At 36.8% G+C, this 27672-nt stretch overlaps 1 protein-coding gene across 8 annotated transcripts in view; it reads left to right on the plus strand.

Moving 5' to 3' along the window:
* WASF1 (WASP family member 1) overlaps nucleotides 1-27672 on the plus strand; it is an 86095-nt gene that overhangs the window by 26709 nt on the left and 31714 nt on the right. The window contains exon 1 of one of the 8 annotated variants that reach the window (XM_051792389.1): nucleotides 20397-20415. The exons of 5 other annotated variants lie outside the window; for them this stretch is intronic. The gene's annotated coding sequence lies outside the window, so the exon portion shown is untranslated. Of the gene's footprint in view, nucleotides 1-20396; nucleotides 20416-22369; nucleotides 22391-26819; nucleotides 27300-27672 lie in introns of those variants that run through there. 2 more of the 8 variants (XM_051792385.1, XM_051792384.1) reach the window with 2 other exon arrangements.

Raw genomic sequence — 27672 nt, forward strand, 5'->3', positions numbered from 1 at the left:
CATCCAAAACTCTTGTTTAAAGAGATTGTAAATACATTCTCTGCCTTCTAATAATATTGAGTAAAATCCATAAATACTGGTTTGGCCTCGTCTGGGGCTATAAAGAAGCAAATCTTACCAACTGCATGAAAACATAATTTATACTCTAGTAAAAGTGGTTTCACTTTCATGTTCATTAAATATAGTAACAGAGGAGTCAGGAAACTAAATTAGTTTTTAAATCAGTATTGTCTGAGTTATTTTGAAAATCAGCAAATTAGTTGAAGACCTGAAGTGGCCAAAATTGCATGTACAAGGAAACTATTGTTTTGAGTTGCACAAAGCACTTCAGTTGCATTTACATTTTATAGTAGAATTGGAAGGTAGAGGAAGAGTAGAACTTACATACTTTAGCACAGCAAAATGTACATAGTTATATGTAATTTACCTGCAAATTGGGGGTTTTCCCAGCGTTTCAAAACAGGAACAAATATATGGAAACTGAGAATTTTTATGCTGTCCCTGTACTGACAAGGTTTAAGGTTTTTGAGGAGAGGTAACCTGCTGTGAAAAAGCTGAACTCCTGCATAGTCCAAAGGCAATAGTTGTGTTTCTGATTTTTATACTCACAAAATAGTCGAAACAATTAAAACCCATACTGTTCAGCCTGAATTAATTATTTAATTCTAGGTGAATGGCTGGAATTTTAGTTGATTGCAAATCCTTAGGGAAGTATAATTATTCGAAATACATGGATTTTGTCTTTCTTTACAGAGGGGTGTTTTATTTGTGTATTGGTTTGACTTTTCTTTCAGTTCTGATTTTCAATTTACTGTGCTCAAAGACTGGAAAAAGAAGGAGAGATGAGCAGCTGAGAGCTATGCATAGTAGGAGGAAGATAGCATTGTTCCCTGTAAGAAATATTCATGATGCGGTTTGGACCACTTGTGGAAAAGACAGCATGCTTTCATTTGATCTTGCTTCTAGTGCTTTAATAAAATTATGTATTATGTACTGAAATGTACAGACTCACTGAGGTATAAAGTGAGGATGGTCCTTCAAGCACCTTTCCAACTGTCTTCTCCTCCTCTCCCCACCCAGTGTTCTAATGGGGGTGGGGAGAAGAAAGGATCCTGAGCTGCATATTTCGAGACTGTGTGAAGGTTTTCCTGTAAAAGACCTTAATATAATGGAAAGAAAGGTTCAGCACAACAAATAGTGATATTGAAAATATCTTTTAGGGAAAAGAACCCCAAACCATAAACAAAAAAAGAAGCAAAAAACCCCCAAACCATTTTATATGCTTTTAATCTGGCTGCTTGGCGTGATCACAGTAATCACACTAAGGATTCTGTATATATTTATGACTACACTTCTGGTGTCTATGCCTTTCTAAAATTTTGCGTAGCAGAATTGGCACCTAGGCTGTGAAGCAATCCATTAGCCTACCCTCCAAGTTATGCTGGTAAATAGTGTATTTCAAAAATTTTAGCTAAGCATACATATCAGTAACAGAAGAGAGTAATTGGGGTATGACTGATGTTGGTGCCTTCTACTGATGGGAGCAGCTTTTAAAGAAAAGGAAATATTACTTTTCCAAAGCCTATTCGTTTCAGGAAGGTTTAGAAGTGGTAGTGTTTAATTTTCTTCACAAATTTTAATCTTTGTTTGCTTTTAGGATTATTTAACTACAACTCAGTTTTTTAGGGTTGACTTGTAGTGGTTTTTGTCTTGGTAACATCAGTCAAGGAAAGGGTAAAATGGCCTTTTATAATTAGATATATTATGATTTACATGAAAGAAGAAAAATTAAACATGGATCTCTTTCTGTTAGTACATCTGTTTATAATCAGCTAATTAAGGTGAGGTGACAGTGATCTTTCTGTATCAGAATTCACATTTTAAGATACCGTTTCCTGAGATGTTTTGTTGTGGTGTCGGTTGGTCTTTTTTAATGTTGAGTACACCACTGGCAATGGAAACCACGATCTAAACTTCAGCTCTGTGTTGGGCTGTGTACAACTCTCAAGAACTGAAGGAATTGTAAGAGGAACATGTACCACTGAGAGTCCCTATTCTTGAAAGTACTCCTTCCACTGGAGTAAAGCTGAAGAGTACCATGAAAAATCAAGAGAGATACATTCTTTTTGTTGGAAAAAATTGTTAAATTGAGTGGAAAATAAATTTGCAGAATTTCTGCAAAACTCTTTCCAAATACCTGTGTTGCCCAGGGTTCTTGGAATGGTTTGATTAAGGATTCTGAACTTGTCTGAAATAAAAATAAATGAATCTAATTTAAGATAATTCATCATAATAAAGATAAATTTTTTTGTTAGACATGAGATCATCTTGTGTTTTCAGTTGTTCAAAGATCTGACCAAATGCTGCTTTTGTAGCCTTAAAATGTGAGTTCTTCCGCAAAGTGTGTGCCTTGGATCTTGCTTCTAGGGAAGACCGTAGTCATAATGTCCCTTTTCTTTCCTCCTCAGAGTTAGCTGGCATTTCTTTGCCAGAACTATTGGAAAAATTGCTCTGCAAAAGGCTCCCAAGATGTTTGTGGAAGGAGTCGCACCATTTCATAAACAAATGTTAACTTTTATCTGTAGAAACAGCTTATCAGATAGGAATTTTTATTCCTTTTTCATGAATCCAGTAGATATACGGTGAATATTGAAGACTGATTGGTTGAAATGTTCATTGCGTAGTGCTGCTTTCACTGCTAATGCTTATTAAAGAGAAACTGCATTTTTAAAATGCTTGGAAGGAACTTTTGTATTTTTTCAGGCAAGAGAATTAAGGCAAATTTATTTTCACAGTTTGCCTATGCAAGTCACAAATCAAAAATATTTTCACTATGCCTTGATCTACACTTAGGTGGTGTTTTGTTTGGTTTTTTGTTTCAAATCTACTACTACCACTAAAAAATGGTGTTAATAGATGGAGTGATAAAAGTGAATGATAGAAGCTGGTTTTACTTCCTAATAGCAAAGTGTGTTGGCACTCACCTGTAAAAAAAACCCTAACCACTAATAGAACTGCACTTCAGGAAGTAAAATGAATAATAGTTTGGCGTTTGCTTGTTTTGAGTGTGTGGTTTTGTTTTGGGTTTTCTTTTATAGTTCAAATGTAGACAAAACTCTAGAATTCTGGATAAGTACAGGTGGCAGAAAATTAACCACAAGATTCTCAAACCTATCTTGTATATTAATGGTTTCAATTCACAAGCATATTCCTCTGTTTTGACAACAAATCTGTCCTTCAGCTGGTTTTTCTTGTGTGTGTACACTTGCATCTCTATGCCTATATATATTCTGTGTTGAACAACTGGAGAATGCCCTACGGTTGTAATGAAACAGTTTTTATTATTCTCCATTACTTTGTTTTCATAAACTTTAAAAACTCCTTTATGATGTAAAGTTGCTTTTGCCTGTTGATAGTGATCTGTGAAGTGCTGCGTAAGAGCTGTGCAGAGCCAAGCCAAAATGGAGGAAACAAATCTCGTACTCTGTCTATGGCACTGGGAAAGAGTAAGAACAAGGAAGGCATGTATATAGCTATTCTACTCTGAAATACTCCCCGCCTTTGAGTTTGCGTGGGATTCAGATTTCCAGAGTCAAGAGAGGGATCTGAATAACTGAAAAATCTGAAAAATCTAATTAACTGCCACCTGTATTTAAAGTTTCTAGTAAAAACTTTCATAAACTTTGAAGAATGTGCTGATTTCAGGCATGGAGGTAGAACTGTCATCATGCTTAGGTATCCAACTTCCAGCAAAGGCTGTTTAGAAACCAAGGCTGGCCATTCCCGCTGCTGCATTCTGCAGGAATGCAGACCAGGAGGAATTAGGTGAGCACTTTTGATGCATGTAGACAGTAGGGAGTTAAGCTCAAACCACAGCTCTTTTTTCTTTACCAGATTTCAGAAACGTGTAGGTTACCCAATGGCTGTATCCTCGTGCTTAAGGCATTCTGGAAAGTGAGAAGGGTGGATCTGAGTAAATGTTTAGTGAATCGGTGTTTCCCAATAGTGCATCAGTGCTTAGGCTGTTATGTGAGATACAGGCAATAGCATCAATTAATCCAGTTGTTTGGACACAGATAGTATGGCTGAAAAAAACTAAATGTGGAAAATGCTTACTTCAAGTGCAACTTGGGTATCTAAGTACATAAAAGAGGTAAAATTTCAGAAACACATTTATCTTGCACATTCCGTGGTAGTTGTACCTATTTCTTCTACTCAGGATATTAAGCATTGGGAATACTCATTTTCTGTACTGTACCTACAGTGTCTTGAAAATTAAGGTGCTTAATGGAGCCTGAGAGTTTGATCTCTAGAGCCAGCCAGCTATTTCCTAATGCTCTGTCCTTTAGTGCAGAGTCTTATTTTGTATCTGACTTGGATATACTTTAACAAGAGCAGTTAAAACTGGTACAGTTAATTAATTGAGATGACTTATGGCACGTTTGTTATTTATGATAGTTCTGTACATAAAGAATAAAACATTCCATTTTTCAGTTATATAAAAAATTCACTTAAACATTCTGAAAGCAGCCTTATCTTTGATTCCTGATGAACATATCTTTAATGGAAAAGAAACAGAAGTAATGAAATAAAACTTTTAAAAGGTTTTCAGTACACAATACATTGCAGAATGGACAGTGCATATATAAAGAAAACTTTCCAGATGCAATTAGCTTGCACAGTCATACAGAAACTGCACTGCTTTTCATGCTGCTGTTAATGGTATTCATTACTTAATATCTGTAAAACTACTTCATTATAGTCCATCAAACCCCTCCTTATAACTTGTTGTCCAATACCTATGTAAACAGACATAGGCAATATTAATGCTAGTATTTGTGCCTGTGTTTTTCTGTCTCTTATTTCCTCGTCTGCTGTTGCAAGTCTCTTGGAGATACCAGTCTTAATCAGTAGACAGAAAGTGGGAAGTTGTTGATGTTCTCATCTGTAGATGATAAAATGAAAAGCATCACTAAATGGTGGAAGATTGAAGACTGAATTGATTAGGGTGAAATGTAATAGAAAGCGCAAATGTCAAAAGAAGTATTTTTACATTTATCCATAGAAGAGTGCATAAGAAAACCGGAGAAGCCCTAGCTGACCTAGACAATAATTGCAAAGCAAAAATGAATCTGAATTCTGTAAAAGGCAAATTTGCTATTAGGCTGTATCAGATGAAGTATTTCTGAAATAGCTAGAAGTAAAATAGTGCCATTTTACAAGGCACTGGAAAGATCTAATGTAAAATTTTGTATTCAGGAATGATATATTACATGAAGCTAAAGACTAGAAGAATGATTTGTTTGATGTACAAAGTTAAAGTTTAAGGTTGCTGAGACTCCCTCCCACATGTAAGTACAGCAGAAGGTAAACACTGAAGGAAGAAGAGTTACTTAAGATAAATGATGGCTAAAGAACAGATATCTAGAAGGGTGGGCATGAATATATTTAGGTTGGAAATTGGAAGGAGCATTTAGTCATACAGAGTTGTGTGGTTCTGAAGTAGCTTTCCATTAAGGTTTTATCTTTTATAGCCCTGCAGTAGATATCAAATGGAACTTGGTTAAAGGAAAATCATGTGACAGGATTTGCCATATTGGACTTTCTTGCCTAAGTCTGGCTGTTTGCTGTTGGCTGAGTAACACAGAGCAGTAAACACAGGAAAATACCTAAAATCCAGAGAAAAGATTATTCAAATAAGGGATTATAGATAAACGATTTACTGTAGGATTAATCATACCTAGCTTTCGTAGGTTCAATGACTAAGTTGCAAGAAGGGTTTGAACTTCTAAAGATAGGAGCTTCCGCATGAGCATGAGTTCAAGGACAACAGAATGCAATTTGAGTGCTTATCTTTTAAGTATTTAAACTACTGTAAAGTTATTAGATATGATTGTACCCCCTTAGCTCAGCCTTTGTAATGTGATTGATTATTAGTTTGCAGAAAAAATTGCACCCAAATAGCAAATTCTGCACTGATCTGTCTTGCTCAGTGTTCTTACTTCAACAGTAGCCACCAGCAGATGCCTAGAGAAATGTAAGAATAGGATTAGCCCATATGATACTTCCTAATATTCTTTCAGTTTTTGAGCATTTTCAGCTTGAAGGATTTGTGAACACTTGGGGTTAGTCTGTTTAGGTACATGCAGTGAACTCTCACAGGTGCTTGTCTGTTTTTAGCTTGACTTCTTTAATGAACTTCTTGTGTTCAGTGTTCCCTGCACTGTTGGAAATTGTCTGAAATCCAACCACATGTTGTCTTTGAACCTGGCTCCTCCTACCTTTTTGTGCTATCTGTTGTTTTAATGCAAGAAACCATGAATACTTAATATCTATGTATGATGTTGCCACTAAAGATTTTGTAGATCTCTGTCACAGGAGCTCCCAAACTCACATTTTTTGTAAACAGAAGCATTTCATGCATTTGAGCATTCCATGTACAGGGACAATTTGTACCATAGATCCCTCTTGCTGTCTTGGAACCCTTTCCACTTCTACTGTGTCCTCTATTGAGAGGAACAGGCAAAAGCTTTATGCAATATTTAAAGTAGGGAACAAGCATAATTTTATAGAATTATATAGAATGTCTCTTTTTTTCTGTTTGATACTCTTTTCCTTTCCTGATGTTTCCTAATTTTCATAACACTTCTTGAATTTCCTAATTCACTTTATTAGTATGACCAAGCACCAAGCTGATGCTTTCATGGAATTATCCAGCACAGCCCCACTCTTCTTCTCCTTAGTGTTGCTAGTCTACTCAGAGCCTCTTGTTTTATATATGAAGCTAGGATTAGTTTTCCATACGTGTATTGTTTTACATGAATCTAAATTGAATTTCACCAACCATTTTATTACCTGATCACTCAGCCTGATCAGGCATTTTTGCTTGTCTTTTGGGCATTCCTCTTTACTACTTTGTAGTATGTACCACCAGTAGATTTTCTCACCTCACTGATGTACTGCCATCCCTTTCTCCTTCTCCCTTGCCATGTTACTTATGAATGTGTTTAACAGGTGTGGTGGGTTGACCTTGGCTGGACACCAGATGCCCACCCAGCCACTTTATCACTCCCCTTCCCAGCTGAACAGGGGAGAAAATAAGATGGAAAACAACTCGTAGGTTGGGATAAGGCAGTTTATTAAAGCAGAAGCAAAGCAAAAGCTTGCGCGCGCAAAAGCAAAGAGAAAGATATCACAGTTTATTCTCTACTGCCCATGAGCAGCGATGGTCGGCCACTCCTGAGCAGCAGGACTTCAGCACATGCAACAGTTCCTCAGCAGGCAGCCATTGGAGACAATGAATGCCTGCCTTCCTGCTGCTTCCTTAGCTTTTATATCTGAACTGACGTCATATGGTCTGGAATATCCCCTTGGTCAGTTTGGGTCAGCTGGCCTACTTGTGTCCCTTCCCAGGATCTTGCCCTCAGTTGAGGAAGGAATGTTACAGTGGTGATGCTGTGCTCAGCAGTTGCCAGAACACTGGTATGTTATCAACGCCCTTCTAGCTACCAATGCAAAGCACAGCACTGTGAAGGCTACTATGGGGAAATGAACAGGACAGTTCCCAGTACAACCCCCTGTGCAAGTGACATTGTGAGAGCTGAGTCTGATCTTCTGATTCCTCTGTTTTAGTCAGTTATTTTGTATACCACAACCTTTGCTTTTATATCTCAACTGCTTACTTTCCTAAAAAACCTTTAGAGAAGAATTTTGTTTAAAGCCTTTTATAAAAAGTGAGTAGGCTGCATGAGCTGGATCACCCTCTTGCTTGAGGTTGTAACCCCTGCAGAGAACTTCATCAGGTCTGTCAGGTGAGACGTGCCTTTACAGAAGCTATGTTGGCTCTTCACTGATGGACTTTAGTGAGATGTTCACTGATTCTTTCCTTTATTATACTTTCTATTATTAGATCTCATACTTACCCAAATGTATTCCTCAGAACTTTTTGTTTCTCAAACTTGGCAGTGCATTTGTCAGCTCCAATGTTTAGATACTAAAGAGGTGGTAATTATTTGGCAACTTCATTGTATATTTCGTTAGAACCCTTGGGAGGACTCCACTAAGCTAAGGTGATATGTAATTTGTATGTTTGTACACAAATCTTCACCAAGCTTCTTCCACAGATACTTTCATTTTTAAATCAAACCTCTGATTATTTACTTAACGATTTAGTTGTTTATTCAGCTGATCACACTCTCTACCAGCATTTGCTTTAGTAAGTTGTGTTCTCTGGCAGTGCTCCTTAGATATGATATCCTTCAGTAGTCTCTACTTCTGCCTGGAGTGATTCTGTTGCTTTAGGAGCCCCTTCTGGCTTTTTAAGCCGTCCTCATTTTTACATAATTTCCACTTTCTGGAAGTATTACTTCTGGAAGTAACTTTTGTTTCCTGGGGGCCAGTACAGGAGCCAGTTCTTTTTAATATCTTTATTGATCATCTGGATGAGGGGATCGATTGTTCCCTCTAGTTGGTTTGCATATGACACCAAGTTGGATGGGAGTGTTGATCTGGAGGGCAGAAAGGCTCTACCAAGGGATCTGAACAGGCTAGATCGAGAGGCTGAGGCCAGTTGTATGAGGTTCAACACAGCAAAGTGCCAGATTGTGCACTTTGGTCACAACAACCTCATGCATTACTACAGGCTTGGGAAAGGGTGACTGGAAAGCAGCTCAGTGGAAAAGGACCTGGGTATGTTGGTCAACAGCAGCTGAACATGAGCCAGCAGTGTGTCCAGGTGGCCAAGAAGGCCAATGGCATTCTGGCCTGTGTCAGTAATGGTGTGAATGGCAGTACCAAGGCAGTGATTGTTCCTCTGTATTTGGCACTGGTGAGGCTGCACCTCGAATATTGCATTCAGTTTTGGGCCCCTTACTACAAGAAGACGTTGAGGTGCTGAAGTGTGTCCAGAGAAGAGCAATGAAGCTGATGAAGGGTCTGGAGAGTAAATCATATGAGGAGCTGCTGAGGGAGCTGAGGGTGCTTAGTCTGGAGAGAAGGAGACTCCCCAGGGGACCTTATTGCTCTCTACAACTACCTGAAAGGAGGTTGTAGCAGCATGGGGGTTGATCTTTTCTCCCAGGTAACAAGTGATAGGATAAGAGGGAATGGCCTCAAGTTACCATTTCACTATTTATTACATAATCTGTTACCACTATTTCTATATTTTTTTTTTGTCCCCGGACTTCCTTTCACAAAGTTTCCAATATGCCTGGTATATTAATGTTTTTATTTAGGACAAGCAAATGATGTAAAATGGTCTGTTGAATTTTCAATTCCTGTTCTAATGCTGAAATTCTAAATAATGTATTCTGAATTATTAATGCATTCCATAAATATTGAAACATAAGCATTAATAGTTTGATAAAACTAAGCATTTAAAACATGTTTTAAAATGTAATTGTATATAAAATGAAAGTTAGAAAATAAAAAAATGGCATGGAAAAGTACAAAATTATGTCTTAAGTGCTATGCACTAAAAGTATGAGCTGTATAGTACTTGCTGTTAAAGTAGAAACACTGGTAATGTAGAATTATGCAAATGAGTACTTTTTCCAGCACTTCTGTTGAGATCTCAGAATAGTAAAATGGAACAAATAGCTGAACAGATCAGCCAGAATAGTAACATTAGAATGATATATTTGACAGAACATTTTGGTTTAAATGTATATCCCTGTCATTCTAAGGGGAAAATAATTTGTTTTATTCAAAAAAAGGAAATGGCATTTTTCCTTAATTAGAAACAAACGAAAAAACAACCAAGTTGCATAACGAGCATTTCCTTCTTCTGATCTCTAGTATTAAGTGAGTCGGGTGCCAGTAGGTCAGGATTCCACAGTTATTAGAGATTTGACCTCTAAAACTAAATGAGATCTTCAGGGCAGGACTAATGTAATTCAGCATCTAGCACTAAATAGAGTCTCAACATGATACTGCTGTAAAAATAATACAAGCACAAAAAGAAAACCTTAGTAATTTTCATCATCACTTCTTTACCCTTTGTTCTATGTGCTCTACTAGGAGAACCCACACAAATAATTTGGCCTTTTTTGCATTAATTTTATCTAAATTTAACACCTTGAACACTTTAGAATTATCCTAGCAGGATTTGTAGGGTGTTCCATGCCTATACAGATTTAGTATATGGTGTTTTGAAGCAGTTAGCCCGTGCAGTTAGGGATGCCAGGTGAAAGATCTTTAATCCATGCCTCACAAGACTTTTCAGCTGATCTGTGGAATTTACTGAATAGTTAAAATTAACTATCCTCATTTCAGTGAACAAACTCTAGGAAGCTTGTTTAAATGAGTACTATCTGTGTTCCCTCCTCTGCCTCCCGAACTCTTTGTTTGAAATTCAGCAGCCCTTCAGAGTTGAACAGTGAAATCCTTCAATTTTCTTTATATTTTTGTATTGTCACTTTCTAGTTGTCTTATTTTATATATATGTTCCATTAATGCATGAGGAAATCTCCTGTAGCAAACCAGAACAAGTGGTTACTTTGTGCTTAATTTGTATAGCATCTCAAAAGAGTCTATTTTAATACTAAAAGAAGTGTGAGGCTTTCTGTAACACAGAAATGTGACAAATGTAGTATGCACCCAGCCAAAGACGATAATTCAAATAATATTGAATATTGAATATAGTGTTTACTTTATATATTTTCTGGTAGTAACTTAAGCTTGAATTTTTCAGAACATTTGTAAAGATTTAGCTTTTACTGTGAAATTTACCTGTTCTTTCCTCAATTCAACAGGAAAATGTAAGCGAATAATCCAGTAGCATTACCAGTTAAGAATTTCATTTGTGTGTATGTACCATATTTATAACCATTGGAATTTGCCTCCCAGGTAGTAGACATTGTTTGCTGTCAGCTCAGTGCATCAGCAGACAACACTGATAGCTTAAGCTAAATTTGCCAGAGCTTCTGTGATTGAAGCCTTGAGACAGGCACAAAACCAAGGTACAGTTTTCCGGAGGTTAGGTTGTTTCCCTAGACAAGCTATTTTTGTTGAGAGAACTCCTCTCCCCCCCCTCCTTTTCTCCTATGTTTCCCAGTATTTTTTTGTTTATGACATTAATATTTATTTCCAGGTATAGTGAAAGATGCTTGTTCTCAAGTGTGCAGATGACCTGTAGTTTTTGTGAAACATTGCAATAACTTTCTTTGGAAGTTTGCCAGACTTCTTAAGACATCTGTGGATGTTTTTAAGGACAGGTTAACTGATAATTTGCTAGTAATAACTTGTGTATAATAACTTGTGTGTAATAACTTGTGTGTAATTGATCCTTCCTTATAGTGGAAGAACGGACTGTAGATGACCTTGAAACTTAACCTGGTTTTTTTACTCAGCTTTATGATTTTTCGAGTCTTTTAAATCTTGGGATTTGTTCATTGCGGGTTCTTGCAGTCTTCAGTCTCCTGAGCACCTGGATGGATTCAACACAGAGGCAGATCTTGTTGAGTGAGCTCTTCAGGGTAGCAGGCTGAAGGGAAGAGTGCCTTTGCTGCCTACCTCTTTCTCCCTCAAAAAAGCCTATGGGGGTTAGGAAAGCAGAGATGCCAAAGGTGCTCTGCTGAACGTGGCTGATTAAAGAGTCCAGCTATTAAGTTGGGGTCTCTCCAAAGTGACTCAAAGCAGCAGGAAATTCTGACAGCAGTCCCTAGGGGATTCTCCTTTAGGAAGCCCTGGCAGAACTCCAAGTGTTTTTTGTAGTGGAGTGACTTTGTCTTGGAGGAGATGTCAAGGCTTCCTGAAATGGAATCTCTAGTTAAAAGTGCTTTCATGCCAAGGAACTCACCCTGTGGAGCCATTTCACCAGGCTTCAGGCTCTTTGTACTTGCTTCCTGTCCAGGGGTGCCCAATGTCATATTTTCAGTACAATTTCAGCAATCCTGACTAGAAGCTGAAAGGGGATTTTTAGAATTGTTCTCATCTGCAGTTATTTTTAGAAGGAACAGGTGACCTTTAAGTAAATTGGAAGTGGCAGGGAAAAAAGTGATGCCCCTTGAAGACCAAAAGTGTATCAGTCTCATGCAAACTTCTGAGAAATGTGGGAACTTACTTTCTGTTCATTCAGTATCAGCTATTAGAAATCTCTACAAAAACATGGCAGTTATTGAAAACTATTTAGATAATGAAACATTCTCAGCAAAGCACCTTCACAGTGAAATTATCTAGTTTTGTTGTGAGAAAAACCTGTTCCTAAGGCTTTTTTTTGTCAGTTTAATTGTCACTGTTCTTACGTGGACTGGATCTACAAATAACAAGAATCTCCTCTTATCATCAACAGTTTTGCTCTAAGTGTTGCATAATCATTTGGTTATTTTCTTTAATTAGGTGAAGAGATGCTTCTCTTTCTTCAGTAAGCAGTAATATTTTTGAGTGACAGCAGTAGTGGAGAATAATTATGGCTAGGTAAACTTAGACCCTTCATTAGGAATGACTGTATGACAAAGTGCTGGACAATACTTTAATGCTTTTTATTTATGGACAAGGTTGTCTAAATATTTATACAATGATAATGGTATTACTGTAAAGTCTTATACAAGGTCTCTTCTTGGGTTTTTTTTGTTCCTTTTCTCTTATATTAACAAAATATTTTCCCTGTAGTGGTGCCTGACATAAACTGGATATTTGAAGAACATGCTTTGGACTTGTGAGGGTTTGTCTTCTTACTATTGTTTTTTCTTTGTTAGTTGCTTTTTGATTAGTTCTCTGGAGGAAAATTGGTTCAGTGTATGATTGGGATAGAAATTTTGAAACCTCTTTCATGTTGCTCTAATACTCAGATTACTGTGCCACTCCCTCCCCCTGACTCATGTACATTGGAATGGATCATCTCAGCACTAATAGAATAACTCCAAGCATGTTGGAGTTGCCGTGTGCATTAAATATAAATTATCAAAGCTGGTAATTTTGTTAGCCTTTTTAATCGGGAGTTCAGCAGTGAATTCTGATAGCTGTGAATTCTGACTCTCACCACGTGAGAGTCTAGCCATTTTGGAACACTACTAAATTGTGGTTATGGATTATAAAAACCGATGAAGTTGCTGTGGGTTCTGAGAAATGTGCAGAAATCATATTTTGCGAAACCAAATTAAATTTTCTTTTATAAATCTCATCTTTAGGACCTTTCAGCATATCTATATATAAATATAAAAATATGCATTTGTTTAGTGAATGAACATCAGTATCAGTTTTGTCACCAATGTGGTATTCTCTCCCGCTTATGGTTGAAAGGAATCTCCAGACTATTAGTAGGAACTTGATATCTACTTTATTATGTGCATAACCATGTCTATTCCAGTATTGATCTGCAAGTAATAGAGATGACATTTAGTGGCTGGTTTAGCTTTTACTTGTTGCAGTCAGAAGCATTAATTTATTTCAGATTGCACTAAAGGTAGTACTTTTTAAAACAAGCTTTTTACTTTCCTTGGTTGGTTTCTGGTCTTTTGGTAAGGATTTTGATTGAAGATTCACAGATTTCACAGAATATTCTGAGTTGGAAGGGACCCACAGCCTTGGTGTTATCACTATGCTCTAACCAACTGAGCTAATCTCAAGATCTTGCAGAGTAACCAAGCAGATGTTATTTGATTGCATCTGTCATTGTGGTGTATAGGGTAAGGCAAGGATTTTATTTACAGCTTGTGTTTCTTACATTTCTTGCAAAAAATAAAAATTTTTCTTTTTTGGGATATTACTTCAAATTTGTTGCTAAGAATTTTAGTTGTATAAAATTATGTTATCATTGAAATTAAGATTTTACTATAGAAAAGTGCAGAGAAATGTTACTTTAATTAATTAATTTTGTTATTTTTTTACTTACGGAAAGACAGATGACTGTCTGAATTTGCAGTATGAATATTCCCACTAAGTTTTGTATGAATCACAGAATCATTTGGTTGAAAGTGACCTTTAAGATCATGGAGTCCAACCAATAGCCTAACACTGCCAATTTCACCACTAAACCATGTCCCCAGGTGCCACACCTGCATGTATTTTAAATACCTCCAGTGATGGTGACTCCACCACTTCCCTGGGCAGCCTGTTCCAATGACTGACAACCCTTTCAGTGAAGAAATTTTTCCTAATGTCCAGTCTAAACCTCCCTTGGCACAACTCGAGGCCGTTTCCTCATCCTGCCATTAGTTGCTTGGGAGAAGAGACCAGCTCCCACCTAGCTACAACCTCCTTTCAGATAGTTGTAGAGGGAGATAGAGTCACTTCTGAGCCTCCTTTTCTCCGGGTTAAATAACCCCAAGTCTCTCAGCAGCTCCTCATGGGATTTGTGCTCCAGACCCTTCACCAGCTCCATTGCTCTTCTTTGGTCATGCTCCAGGGAATGTTTCCAATTTGTATGAATGTTTGTGAAACTTTCCCAGACACAGTGGTGCCTTTATACTCTTATCTGTCCATGTCTCAAAGAGACTGCTTAGTTAAGAGCTCTGTTTTAAAGAGGAAGAAACTTCTCATTTTGTTTCTAGTACTCTCATGGCATTGATCAGTGGAATTCTCCCACCTGTGTTACAATCCATGAGGTACATTTCGTAGACATTTACCTTTCCCTTTCAAAAATAGTCTGTGGATATGCCTTTATACTGGGGAACAGCAGACCTGTGGCTTGGACTGAATTTAGTTTCCACTTCTGCTTACCTTCTCCAAACTATGATCTGTACAATGGATTTTTCCTAGTGTTTCCCTACATCCTCTTTCTATACACTGATAAGATGCATCATATAACTACATCACATAACAGCCCATCCTTAAGCTGAATCCCATGTTAAATTCCACATCCACTCCTTTTCAGACATGTCTCCAGGTTATGTGGATTCCTGACTGGTGTTTCATCAACATACTAATTACAGTGTCCTAACTGTAAGTTAATAAAATAACCTGAATCAATATTTTAAGAACACCTCTTGAGTTGAACCAATGTCCATGTGATAATCAAGGTACTCTGAACTTCCTTGACTAGACAACTTGTTCTTCTCTCAAAAAGGTATATTGTTTCCTGGTTTTAATTATCTTAAATTTTATTATAATATGTTTTAGTTATGTTAAACTGGAAACATAATAAAACACAAAGTACAGTTGGAGAGACAGAATTTTTTAAGAAAAGCGGGCAATGAAGAACAGTTCTGAAATGGGAAAAAATTAATATTAATCATAAATCTAGAATGGAATTCGCATATTATCTCCTGTCGTCTAAGGAGTGAATTTTGCTTAAATTTAATGTCGGGGCAAGTTTGTAACTAGATTTAAGATGGAGCTTGATTAGTTCATAAATACAGTTATACAGCGTTGTCTTCTACATTACATAGGATTAGGTTTGTGGTTTAAGGATGACATATCCTATCCCAAATGGTATTTTACCTACTCAAAATATATACATCTCAGACAGTAAAATCTGTTTATTTTCCAAGACTGCTTAACGCTGTGTGTATAAATACAGTAGGCTTCTCCCTGCGTATTTGTATCATTTAACTTGAGTCACCCACACTTGCTTAGAGGTGCCTAATTTGTCTAGATATGTGGATAGCCTCCTAAATTCTCTATCATTCCCAGGAGAAGCTTGGAAAGGTGACCTGGGGATTAGATCTATGACCCATTTCATCTCATCTGAGAGTGGTCATTACTGTCTCTGACTGATAGCACATTTGGTTGGTTATGATGTATTAGACCACTGAAAAATATCTGTACAACACTCAAGATAGGTGATTTAAACCTGTGTCTTCTCCTTTCTAGGGGAGAAGGAGCTAGGTAATAGAGGAAAAATACCTTTCAAGTAACCAGGACATTAAATTGGAAGGACGTATATCTAATTTTCAAATCAATAATTCTGGATATGGCTTTATCTAGTGACAATATGTGTATGTTTTAAGTGTATAATTATTTTCTGAGATTAAGATCTGGGAACTAAGTTCTTCTGCTTGCGGCTAATATCCCAGTTGCTGGATAAGATTTGACTTCCTTATTTGCTTGCTCAGTGTAAAGTGCTTTCACACAAAGTGTTCTGTGGCTTAATGCTTTTTATTACTGCAGTAAGGGAGGCATGAATTCATTCCTCTTAATCTTGTGTCCATCCTTTAATCAGTCTTCTCGTTTCTTGAGTGAGTTCTGCTAACAGCAGTTGTTCAGGAGGCAAGAATCATCCTTCCTTTGAAGCGCCTGTGCTTCAAAGAGAGTAAATAGAGTTAACCTGAAGTACATGAAGGCCTTTTAGATTACTTGTTTGTTTCATATACCCTTGGTAGAAAAAAAAAAAAGTAAACAGACTGGGTTGCTCTTTATAGACACCTGTGATTTCTGTGCGTTCTGTGGAAACTCCAGCATTTAGCTAGGTATGGTGATTTCCAGCTGCTGTCCTCAGAGGCTGATGAAGCGACTGTGTTGTTGTCTTTCCAGACATGTCCATTTCCTTCCTCTCTTTTTCTATACTTGAAACGAACATTTAGATTACAGAATGAATATTTGATAATTAGCTTTTTATACAATTCCGTTCCAATACTGTGTCCTGAATTCTCTGAATATCTGCAGTTAACATATTTTAATTGCAAAAGGAATTATTGAAATTATTGAGTTCCTTGGTGTTTACTTTATCTACCTTTGAGGCAAACAGGTAACTTTATTACTTGATAATTATATGTACTAGTTCAAAGTCTAACAGTTTCAAGCTATCTTTTCAGAGCTCCCTGTAGAGACAGCTAAAGATAAATCTCATTTCTACATCCATATTCTATCATTATCTGCTCTTTGCTAAATACTTGTTAAGAGAGAAGGAGCGAACTTTTATTAACTGCCATACAAGATCTGCCCTTCCTCTTGGCTGGTTAGGCTAATCTTTTTGCTGTATTGCATCAAGAATAAACAGATTCACCTTCTTTTCTTTTGCTTTTCATGTCTGTAGTTCCTTGACTCCCTGAAAGGAGCCAGCAGAGATCTGTATTTAGTCAGTGTTTTCCTTTATCACGGAAGATACTATGATTGTCACGTTTAACAGTCCTGAGGATGTTTTCCCTGCAGACTGAGAACACCTTCTTTTCCCTGATAAATATGTACCTGCAGGTTTTTTGCTCATAGTGATTTAATACTGTTGATGCCATCAACCTTGTAGGTGTACCTTTACCTCTATTAAGAAGTCTGATGTAAGACAAAAGCACAGCTGAAAACACTCAGTTATTTAAACTATAACTTTAAATAATTGTTGTTCAGTGCATAGCACAAAACCAACTTAAAAATTTTAAAAATCAAATTTCCAAGCCTGGGGTCAAGAAAAGGAGGGATTTTCTGTTTGTCTGATTCCTGTTTCATCCCAATAATTTCTAAATTACTTCAGACTTGAGAGAAATATCATAGAGGAACAGATATTTAAAACATCATTAAACTACTGCACATATTATGAAAATGTATGTCTTTGCAAATGTTATGGGCAATGGAAAGGTGACAGTGTTGATTTACCTGTAAATAGATACGGGAAACCAGAGAGGAAAGGCTTTCTACGGATATCCCAATTATGGGAACACCTTTAGTTAAAGCTCACAATCAACCATGATACAAAAGCCTTGAGAGGACTAACTTTAATTCATTCTAATCTTCACAAAAAAATTAATATACTCTGCAATATTTATTCATTTCCTGGCAGAAATATTTCTTAAACTCAGCCATGGACAGAGAAAGTAAACGGTGGCTAGAATTAATTTCAGTATTTAAATTCGGGGAAAAATACATATGTAAATATAAGGTCTTTAAATGCTGCTTATGTAATTACAAGGAAATCTAATTTTGTGTGGAAAATGAGTTTTTCTGTGTGATATATTTTAAGTCGTTGAAATAATTAAATATTAGAATTCATTTATTAAAATATAACATTTAAAAACCTTCATGCATATAATCCCTACTTGCTACATAAATTTTCTAAGTGAGTACCTGTTCTTTTATATAATCTTTCATCAAATTGTTATGACGGAAGGGCAAATAGCGTCACATTTCTTCTTAATAAATATTGGCATGAGTAGTTTCTTTGATTTTCTGTAAAAGTTTATTTATTCTTTGGAAGTCATATAAATTAGGCTAATAGAAAAAAACTTCCTATTGCAAATTGTAAGTGTGATCCTGTAAAGAATCTCATTTCACTTCAGAATAGTTACTTAAAGGACCAGGAGCTGCGAGGCTGGGCCTCAGACCTCAACATTCAATGGACATCCAAACAAGAAACTTAACCAGGGGAAAAAAAATTTGCAAAAACTAATTTAGGCAGGTGCAAATTTGGAGTAGATGATAGCAACCAATAATGTTACAACTAAAAGTATTCACAGAAACAGAATGATTTGGGTTGGAGAGGACTTTTAAGGATCATCTACTCCCAACCCCCTGCAATAGGCAGGGACACCTTGCACGAGACCAGGTTTTTCAGAGCCACCTCCAGCCTGCTACTGAACAGTTCCAGCCATGAGGCATTCACAGCTTCTCTGGGCAACCTGTGCCAATGCCTCACCACCTTCACAGTAAAGAATTTCTTCATATTATATAATCTAAACATTAAATATCTAATTTAAACTCTTCCAGCTTAAAGCCATTACACCTCGTCCTGTCACTACACATATATTGGAGCCCCCAGAACTGGATGCAGTACTCCAGGTGGGATCTCACAAGAGCAAGGTAGAGGGGGAGAATCCCCTCCCTCGACCTGCTGGTCACACTGCTTGTCATGCAGCCCAGGATAGAGTTGGCTTTCTAAATTGCCAGTGCACATTGCCAGCTGAACACCATCGTGATGTTTAGACTTGTTTAGGTATGCTTATGTAACATGAATGCATCCAGAATGCCGCTTTCAATTTTGGATTCCAACAAGTGCCGATAAATTAGATGGTATTCGAGCACGAGTAATAAACATTACTGGACTTAGTGACACTTCCATGGTTTTTTTTCTGCTAAATAAGAACAGAAATTTATAACTTGGTAGAATTGCAAGCACAGAAAGTGTATGAAATCTATAAGTACCTGAATGTTGCGAACAATGAGAGTAAGAATTAATGTATGTAATCTGAAAGTACAGAGGAAAAAAACTCAGAGGGAAAGAGGGAGAATTGACGCATTTTTCTGTATGTGAGATGTAGTTGGTTGTAGAAGAGTTTACCCAAGAAATTACTGGAAATCCTCTATGTAAAATGATGATATTTGAATGGGACTGTTTCTGTGCTGTTGAATATTTAATAGCATTTCAGTTCAAAAGTAAACAGCTTCTCTGTAGATATTAATACCTTTTTCCTGCAGCATGGCTCTTCAAACATGTTAAGTAGCATAAATGGCAGTAGACAGGGAAAAATACTGTTTCTGTGCCTTGGCATTTTTTTGCAACAAATCCTCTTCTCAGGAATTTCACTGTTCACAAGGGGGAAAATTCATCTACAAAGAAGCTCAGCTAGTAATAATAAGGTGATTATTACACATCTTTATATCCCACTTGATAGTTGGTATATCTTAATTCTTTCTTTAAAACTGTGAAAAAGAAAATCAAAACCAGTAATCTGTCATTTGTGGATTTGGTATCCAAGCATAAAATGCATTTAGGCAGTTGGTATCATAGGATAAAGTGCAGTGAAAATTTCCTTTTTAAATATGTGACTCATTCGTGGCTCCTCCAGTGCTAACATCACTTCTTGAAATCTCTAATAAATGTTTTGAGGCACAAAAAGCTTCCGATAGTCATTGTTGACACCTGTTATTTATTTTAGTGAGTACTAGTTAATATAGTGTGTATCACTGGTGAATTAATATACAGGAACTGCATTGTGTGACGTTTCTTAGTCACTGCCATCTGTACATTGGTCTCATTACTACTGTAGATTCCCAGCATCATTTATTATTTCATTAGCATTCAATTTCCTTCTCAGATTAATCAGTAAGATCAACACAACACCCAGACTGTTGTATTCCCCCTCCTAACTTGCCTCACCAGTGCACAGCAACTTATTTATTTCATTTTTGGCACATCGTAATTTAATATTTACCAGTAGTAGCTCGGTACCAAAGGAATAATTATTTCTTAATCGCTTTGCCTCCAGGGGGTTCTCCACTTGTGTCTGGGGAAAAAAGGGCAGGCTTTGGTCACCGGGGGCGAGCGCGTCTGTGTTTCCTTTGTAAGGACAGCTCTGTTGTTAGGGCAGGGCACTGTGTGTTGAATTCTAATGCCTCGGTGCGAGGGCCAGCCCTGTTTTGGAGCTGCCGTGGGAGGTGTTGGCTGCGACGAACAGTGCCCCAGCCCGGGGGCTCCCTCGACGGGAGGAGTTCTGGAAGTTGGCAGGGCACTGCCGATGGGGAACGCAGCAGTTCAGTGCCGTAGCCAGGGTGAAATCACCTTATCTGCCCAGTACCTACCAGGTTGCTTTTCTTAGCAGCCGGGAAGTTCAGGTACCTTTTCCTTAAATATTTGTAATTTACTGCCAGGAAATACTGTTCGTTGAAAAGCAGGTGGTTTTATCTGTGCAACAGAAATATACTGGCATTGATTTTATTTGCATTTGGCAAATTTTATAAGATTGTTGTAAAATTGATATGTGAGTTAAATAGGTCTTATCCCGGACTGGTAAAGGACTGTGTAACAAAGGTAACTGTTAATGTGTAGATTATATATTTTCAAGGAAAATTGTACAAAATTTTCAGAGGTTGCATGTTATGCTATGCTAAAACCACAGAAACTGTACCCTTAGTTCTGGTACTAAGGTTTTGATTTTAAATTAACATTGGATTAGTTATCTGTCTCTGTCAAGACTATAATAAAGAGCTTTTGTTGCAATCCATCATAGGGCTTTTGTGTTATACACCATACACAGAAACTGTTAACAGGAAGACGAGATTAATGCAGAGAGAAAAAATGTCATCAGATAAAACATAGGTCTCAAAAAGCAATTTCAAGTCCCATACTATGTTATGCTTTAATACATTTTTAGCCTTTGGGGAACAGAGGAAAACTTGTAATCAAAAATTAATTTGAGCATTCTTGGCTGCACCTAAATTAGAACCCAGGATACTTCCAAAATTGTTTTTAATCAAATGACCTGACAGGAGCTCACTAGGAGAAAATTAATGAGTACAGGGTATTCTGAATAATATTTAGTAATGCTGATAAGAAATTTTGCAGCTCTTTTTCTAATCTTACATGTAATAATTTAAAAGATTTCTGTTTCAAGGTAGCTGCATGTGTCTGTCCAGGTTTGTTATGCAAATATATTGTTCATCTGTTTTATATTTTTAAAATAAGCTTCTTCAAAAAGCTTAGTAGAAAAGCAAGTGCAAGGAGTCACTGTTTTTTTCTTGATTAATTTCCTAACAATGAAGTGCAATGTGGTTCCATATGACTTAAATATTTCTCCATTTATATATGGACATATGAATAATGTAATTAATTTTTTAAATTTTTTTTTAGTAAACTATCATTACAGCTTATACCTCTTTTTAGTGATTCTCATCTCTTCTATGAACTATTCACAAGATTGATTTTGTAAGTATTCACTGTAGTTCAATGCTGCAGTTTCAATATTGGAAGGTAAAAAATTGGTGATTAGTATTTTGTGACTTTAGGATTTGGATTTGAAGAATGCAATTTTATTCTATTCAGTTTCTGATTACTGTTTTGTAAACTTAAAATATGACAGGTCATGAAGGAATTGGATCATCATATATGTAACTAAAGTTTTAGTTTAAAGCTACTAAGAAGTAGAATTGTAAGGAAAACCAAAAGCAAATACCAAATAATTCCCATCTAGCATCTGGAAATCCTTAGTGTTGTTATTTTATTTTTTAAATATACATAGGAAGGCTTTTTAGTCAGAAATTTTATTGTTTGTCTGTTCTGTGTTTTTTATGTTATATATATATTTTAGAAGTAAGTTGTTATACCAAAAAAAGTTCATTATAATTTTTTATTTCTATTTTTACTTAGCGTACTTATTGTGAAAGAAATTTGTAAGTTTAAATGTTTCTTGTTGTAGACATGCTAAAGAGTGTCATGTCTAACTTTTCATTTAATTTTGTCTATAAGCCAGAAATGTAACTGGTCTAGTGCCTTATTTCCTCCAGTAGCCCTGCTGTTCAGGGTAGTAGTGTTCAACCTGATTTATTTTAATGTGGGGTTTTTTTTCCAAGAGCAATTTGAATTGAATAGCTTCTTTATTAAGATGAGCAGAGATGTTTTTACAATTATTAGCAATACAAATAACTGCAGGTATGATGGCTGGATTTTTTTTCCCTGTTTTTTCTGTTGATATGTTAAAGTTGACATGAGCGACTTACATTTAAAAGACAGTTAAGATGGAAGCTGTTGGTAGTGTGAAATAAGGGAATTAACATGGTGAAAAGAATTAATCCATAATAAATTGACAAATCAGTAGGTACTTGTTTATATTCTGGAAAATCATAGGTGAAAACAAAGGAAAAAAGTTCAAACTGAGTTTAGCCTTTTAGAAGGAAACTATCTTGAAAAGCCACAGTCAGTGAGCTGCTGTGCTCTGAGTTCTTTGTGTTTGAGTTCCACTTCACTAATAGGAATTTTGCTTAACAATAGGGATGAAATTTGCAAAATCCACATGCTGTGTATTTAATCCTATTGTATTTTGCACTTGTATTGGGGGGAAAAGCCCCCAGTATTGAGCTGCATATTCTCTCCTTGTGTTTGGGATACCTTATGTTTTTACTCTGTACACATAATCAGAGTGAAATTTTTCGTTAGGGTTTGAGGACAGGAGAGGACTGTATAAATGATGGTTACAACCTCTCTCACCTGCATGCTGGGACAAGAGGGACCAGTGGCAGCACAAACAAAACACAGGTGAGAGTGAGGACACTGAGGAAAGCCCAAAGCTGTACAGTGGGTTGTAACCAGAGGTGGACTTTAAATGATTTTCCCCAGCAGAATGGGAAATGGTATGGAAGCCCCCAGGGCTGGACTCAGTGGGTAGAAAGTGGTTGCTGCGTGCTATTTTGTTACATAGAGCTCATTGACTTGACCCAGATTGCAGTTTCACTTGCTGAAATTATGCTGGTTTTTCCTCTAAAACCTTCCTTGTAGTTATGAACTGGTATGTCAACTTTCTCCCCTGAAATGTTGCTGCTGTTTCTGTTAATGAAGTTGTACTTGTTGCATTGCTACTAGAGTCATATTTTGCAGTGTTACCCATATTGAGAATTCTGCTATTGCTGCCATCACCACTCATCTCAGTGACAATAACAATTTAAGATTTTTTTGAAAAGCTGATTTATCACACATAAAACTCTCATAAATCAGCATATAAATTACTAATCACTCAGTTTATTTCCACCCATAACTTGCCAAAATTGCCTTCATTTTTATTATACTACTTCATTACAGTCACAACCTATAGGGGGCTGAAAATACAATTTTTTTCCCCAGTGTAAAAATTATTGCACTTTTTTCATTTGTATAAACTTATAAATTTTGACAAGTAAGTAGATGTGGCTGTGGTTTGTGTCTGTAATCACATCCAAATTGATTTTGAAATATTTTTTTCATGTGTTTTAAAGATGAGTGTGCCTCTGTGTGTGCAGGTGTGCACACATGCATGAGGGAGAGATTGCACATCTGAGAGATACACATCTGAGAGAAATTTGGCTGGGTGGTAATACCTGAAAAGTAATTTTTTAACTCTGTCTATAATTAGCCGTAGAGATTGAATAGAACTCAAGTCCTACCCATTTTTGTGACTGCGTTGTCTTTTCTGCTTATGTGATATGACAGATGTGCTGAGATGATTACAGATTGTTCTATAAGAGGAAAATACTAATTGCCACAGACAATTAAAATGATACAGCAGTCATTATTAAATACAGAATAAAAATTACAAATTATTTAAAAATATATTTTATAGTTATATGAGGTAGATTGGTTTTTACAATCTGTTCGTTATTATCTTGCTAATGTTACTGAGATAGAGCCTTCAGTGACATATTAATCTCTCTCTGAATAATCTTATCTTCAGTTCAGCAACAGAATATTTAGAGGCTGTTTTGAGAGATTGCTGTTGATATTACTTGAGGAACAGTATTTTTTACATTTGTGACTACAGATAAAATATGAAACATTTTGTTAGTGACTCTGTGGTTTAATTAAAAAATAAATTATCTACTTCCTTCCTATGCTCTATATAGACATTGCTTCTTAAGTTCACCAAACTATCATGACCAGTGACAGGACTCAAGGAAACGGCATGAAGCTGGGTCAGACGAGGTTTAGGTTGGATATCAGAGGGTTATTGAATACTGGAAGTGGTCACAGCACCAAATCTGTCTGAGCTCAGGACACATTTGGACAATGCTCTCAGGCTCATGGTGTGATTCCTGTGGTGTCCTGTGCAGGGCCAGGAGTTGGACTTGATCTTGATGGGTCCATTCCAACTCGGCATATCCTATGATCCTGTAATTCTATAAATGTGTAGCAAATTTTTTGAAGACAGTCTAGTATAGGAGGTCTTAAGATGTAAACTATTCATTTTACACTCATTCTTAAACAGCAGTGATGTCAACATAAGATTCTAGTAATATATTCTGCATTTTTTTGCATGTTTTTTAGTTACAGTAAGGTCATCTCTTCCTAATTACTTGCCGTTAGAAAAGTTTTTGAAATTGAGTTGCACAAGACCGAGATTTGAGGGAAGTGTTCCAAGGAGATCTTCCATTCTGTGATATGGTTCATAATGGAAAGTATTTCAAAACTGCAATTTTAACACGTTTCTGTTGAATTGTCAATTTAAGATGTCAGTTGTCATCTTGTCAGTTCCCAGATGTATCCTCTAAGGGATGTTAATTGCCTGTAGAGTTTAAAAATCGTTATGTTGACTCGGCAGTAGGTGGTAGTGGCCTACTTTGTTGAAGGACACTGCACTGTAGGTGTCTGTTTCTTCTTAAGCTTATGCCTGCACCTTGATCTTGCCATGAGAGCTGCAGAGAAACAAGCTGTATGAAGTCTTTGCACATTTGCCTTTCACAGTAGAGGTGTGCACTATAAAAGCTTCAGCTTTGGAATTTCTGCAACTGGTATAGCATATGATGTCTTGGAGTATAATTAGAAGAAAATTTACCAAGAGTATGAGCTTGTTTTTTTAACTGATATAATTCTGATTTTACTAGATTCGTTAACACATTTAAGATTTTTTTTATTAGCTACTTTCATTCTGTCCCAAAGTCTGTATAGCGTAGATGCAGTTAGTACATGATTATGTAAACAAATATAAAAACTATTGTATATTCTGTTTATGTTTCTAAGGGTGAGTGGGGGAAGTGTTAAATTGATTGTTGCATTTCAAGCTGTGGTCTGTTCTGCCAGCAGCTAGAACATGATCAATTAAATGGGTCATATGAAAGGCATTGCTGTTGCACATTGTTAAAGGAAAATTACAAGTAATATGGTAATTCTGAGGCCTAAAGATGTGCTACAGAAATGGTTGGAATTAAATTTAACTTCATGAAAGGAAGGGCATTCAGTGCTGCATTATTGGTATATTATAGAAAAATTATAGATTAATATCTTTCATTAATGCTAAGACAATAATGACACTTTTAGTAAGGATGAAATGTAACCTAATCAGAAGTAAACTTTGATTAAAAAAGCCACATGATCATGAAATTTCATTAGTCTTCTGAAAAAGAAACTGAAGTATAATTTAATTACCAGTTAAACTGTTGGACAGTTTTTCCCACCTTAATGTTATGCTTTCATTCCTGCTTGTCTTACTGTACTTGCTAGAAAACTTGAATTGTTACTGTGAATACTGACATTTCAGATTTTTCACAAGCTCCTACTAAGCCACGTAACATTTCTCCACACATCTTGCAATTCTCAAATATTTCTACAGGAGCTTGTTGAAGGGAAAATGGTAGCTGTTTTCCTACATATGTGCTCCCCAGGGCAATCTCTCAGCACCCACAGCAGGGTGATACTGTCCTGTTTGGAGCGGGTGGCTGTGGGCACAGGGGCAGGTGTCCCAAGAGTAGGTTTCTCAGCTGCTGCCAGCAGTGTTTGAGAAGTATGAGACAGAGGTAGAAGAGTATCACTCACTTTTAAGACCTCTAATAGCTGAAGAGGGCTGTGCAACACACTCAACAACGTGTCTTTTTGAAAAGAAGTGTGGCCAAATCTCATTAAGGCTGTTCTTCTGAAAACGTATTAATTAGCTCTCATTAGTGCCATTGTTATGCATTTTTTTTCAAGTAATAGGAAATAATTGAAAAGCAACTAGCGTAATTCCTAAAAAATCAGGTATCAAAGCATGGTAACTTAACCAAAACATTAAGCAGGTGTTATGTACACACATTTGTATTCTGTACTCCTACCTGAAGCACATGTGAAGGGGGTGAGTTTGTGCCAGCCACTGTGAAACTGAAGTAGTGAAGGGGTTTGCAAAGAAGATTAGAATTGGCTTCTCAAGTGGATTCAGTGCTTCAAAGAATGTATAGGAAGTGGGGCAGAAGAGTTTTCGATAGTGCTGCTCTACAAAAGAGATTGGCATCTCTTTGTAAAGGGGAGTTTCAGTTTAAGATCACTATAAAGTACTTCCAGATAACTGGGTGTAAACTGGTGCTGCTTCACTTAGTAAAAACTGCCTCAAAAGATTTATGTGGGATTGCAGGGAAGAGGAGGTAGTTGTGTTTGAGGATTGCCTTGCCTTCCTGAGTTTTGAGCTGGGAAGCAGCGGGGCTGAGGAGAGAGAGACCTGTGTGTCAGGAGGAGAGCTGTAAACCTCTGAGTAGGTGTCATGTAACCTTTCAGTCGATGGATCCTCTTATACGCTGACAAGCTGCTTCTCTCTTCTGCCTGGCTGGGGTTATGAACACTTTGCAGAGTTTACTTGGGAATGACATGGTAACAGGATTTCATGATCTAGGAATGAATTTTTCCTTTGCTGCCCCAGGGGCTTGGGTAATGCATGGTTTGGTAGCAAGTGGTGGGGGGGAAGTGTGGTTTTTTTGTATTTAACCTAAAGGATATACTAGATTGTAACAATGCCTTTTTTTGTTTTTTTCCTCTTCACAGCTCTAAAGCTGCATATAAATATAGTGATTTCAGAATTTTTCACCTTTCTTATTAAGAACTACAGTAGGAAACATCTTTTATAGGAGCGAAGAAATTCTGTGGGTACAGTAAAGTTCCGTTTACTGTCACACACCTGTTGCTCTCTGTGCTGGGATCGCTAGATTAACTTGGGCAGGAATCATGAAGACCTTCTAGTGGTTGCAACAAACTGCAAAGAATATGAGGTCCATAGTGGACAAATTACCAGCAGGTACTTTTGTATGCAGCATCCTGTGGCAGTGAGTTCCAGAATTTATTAAACATTGTGTAAAATACCTTTTCCTTTGTCTTAAGCATGCTTGAGTGATATTTTCCTTTGTTATCTCTTTGGCTTAATTTTTGTGGGAATTGGGTATATATTCTCTGTTTGGGCTTTGCATAGTTTTCAAACATGATGCATAATTTCAAAGGTGTCAGTTATATCTTGTGTCATTTGTTTCCCTTCCAAGTTCATTCCTGTTGGAAACTATTCCTTTTACCATACTTACTATTTCCACTGCTCCCTTTTCTTGTTATGCTGTATGTTTTTGTAGGACAGCCACAACGGCATTATTCAGATATTAGAAAGCATTGAAATTGTGAAA

The sequence above is a fragment of the Manacus candei genome, unplaced genomic scaffold, assembly GCF_025592945.1.
Source record: "Manacus candei isolate 608988 ecotype Guabito, Panama unplaced genomic scaffold, ASM2559294v1 h1tg000034l, whole genome shotgun sequence".
Classification (NCBI taxonomy): Eukaryota; Metazoa; Chordata; class Aves; order Passeriformes; family Pipridae; genus Manacus; species Manacus candei.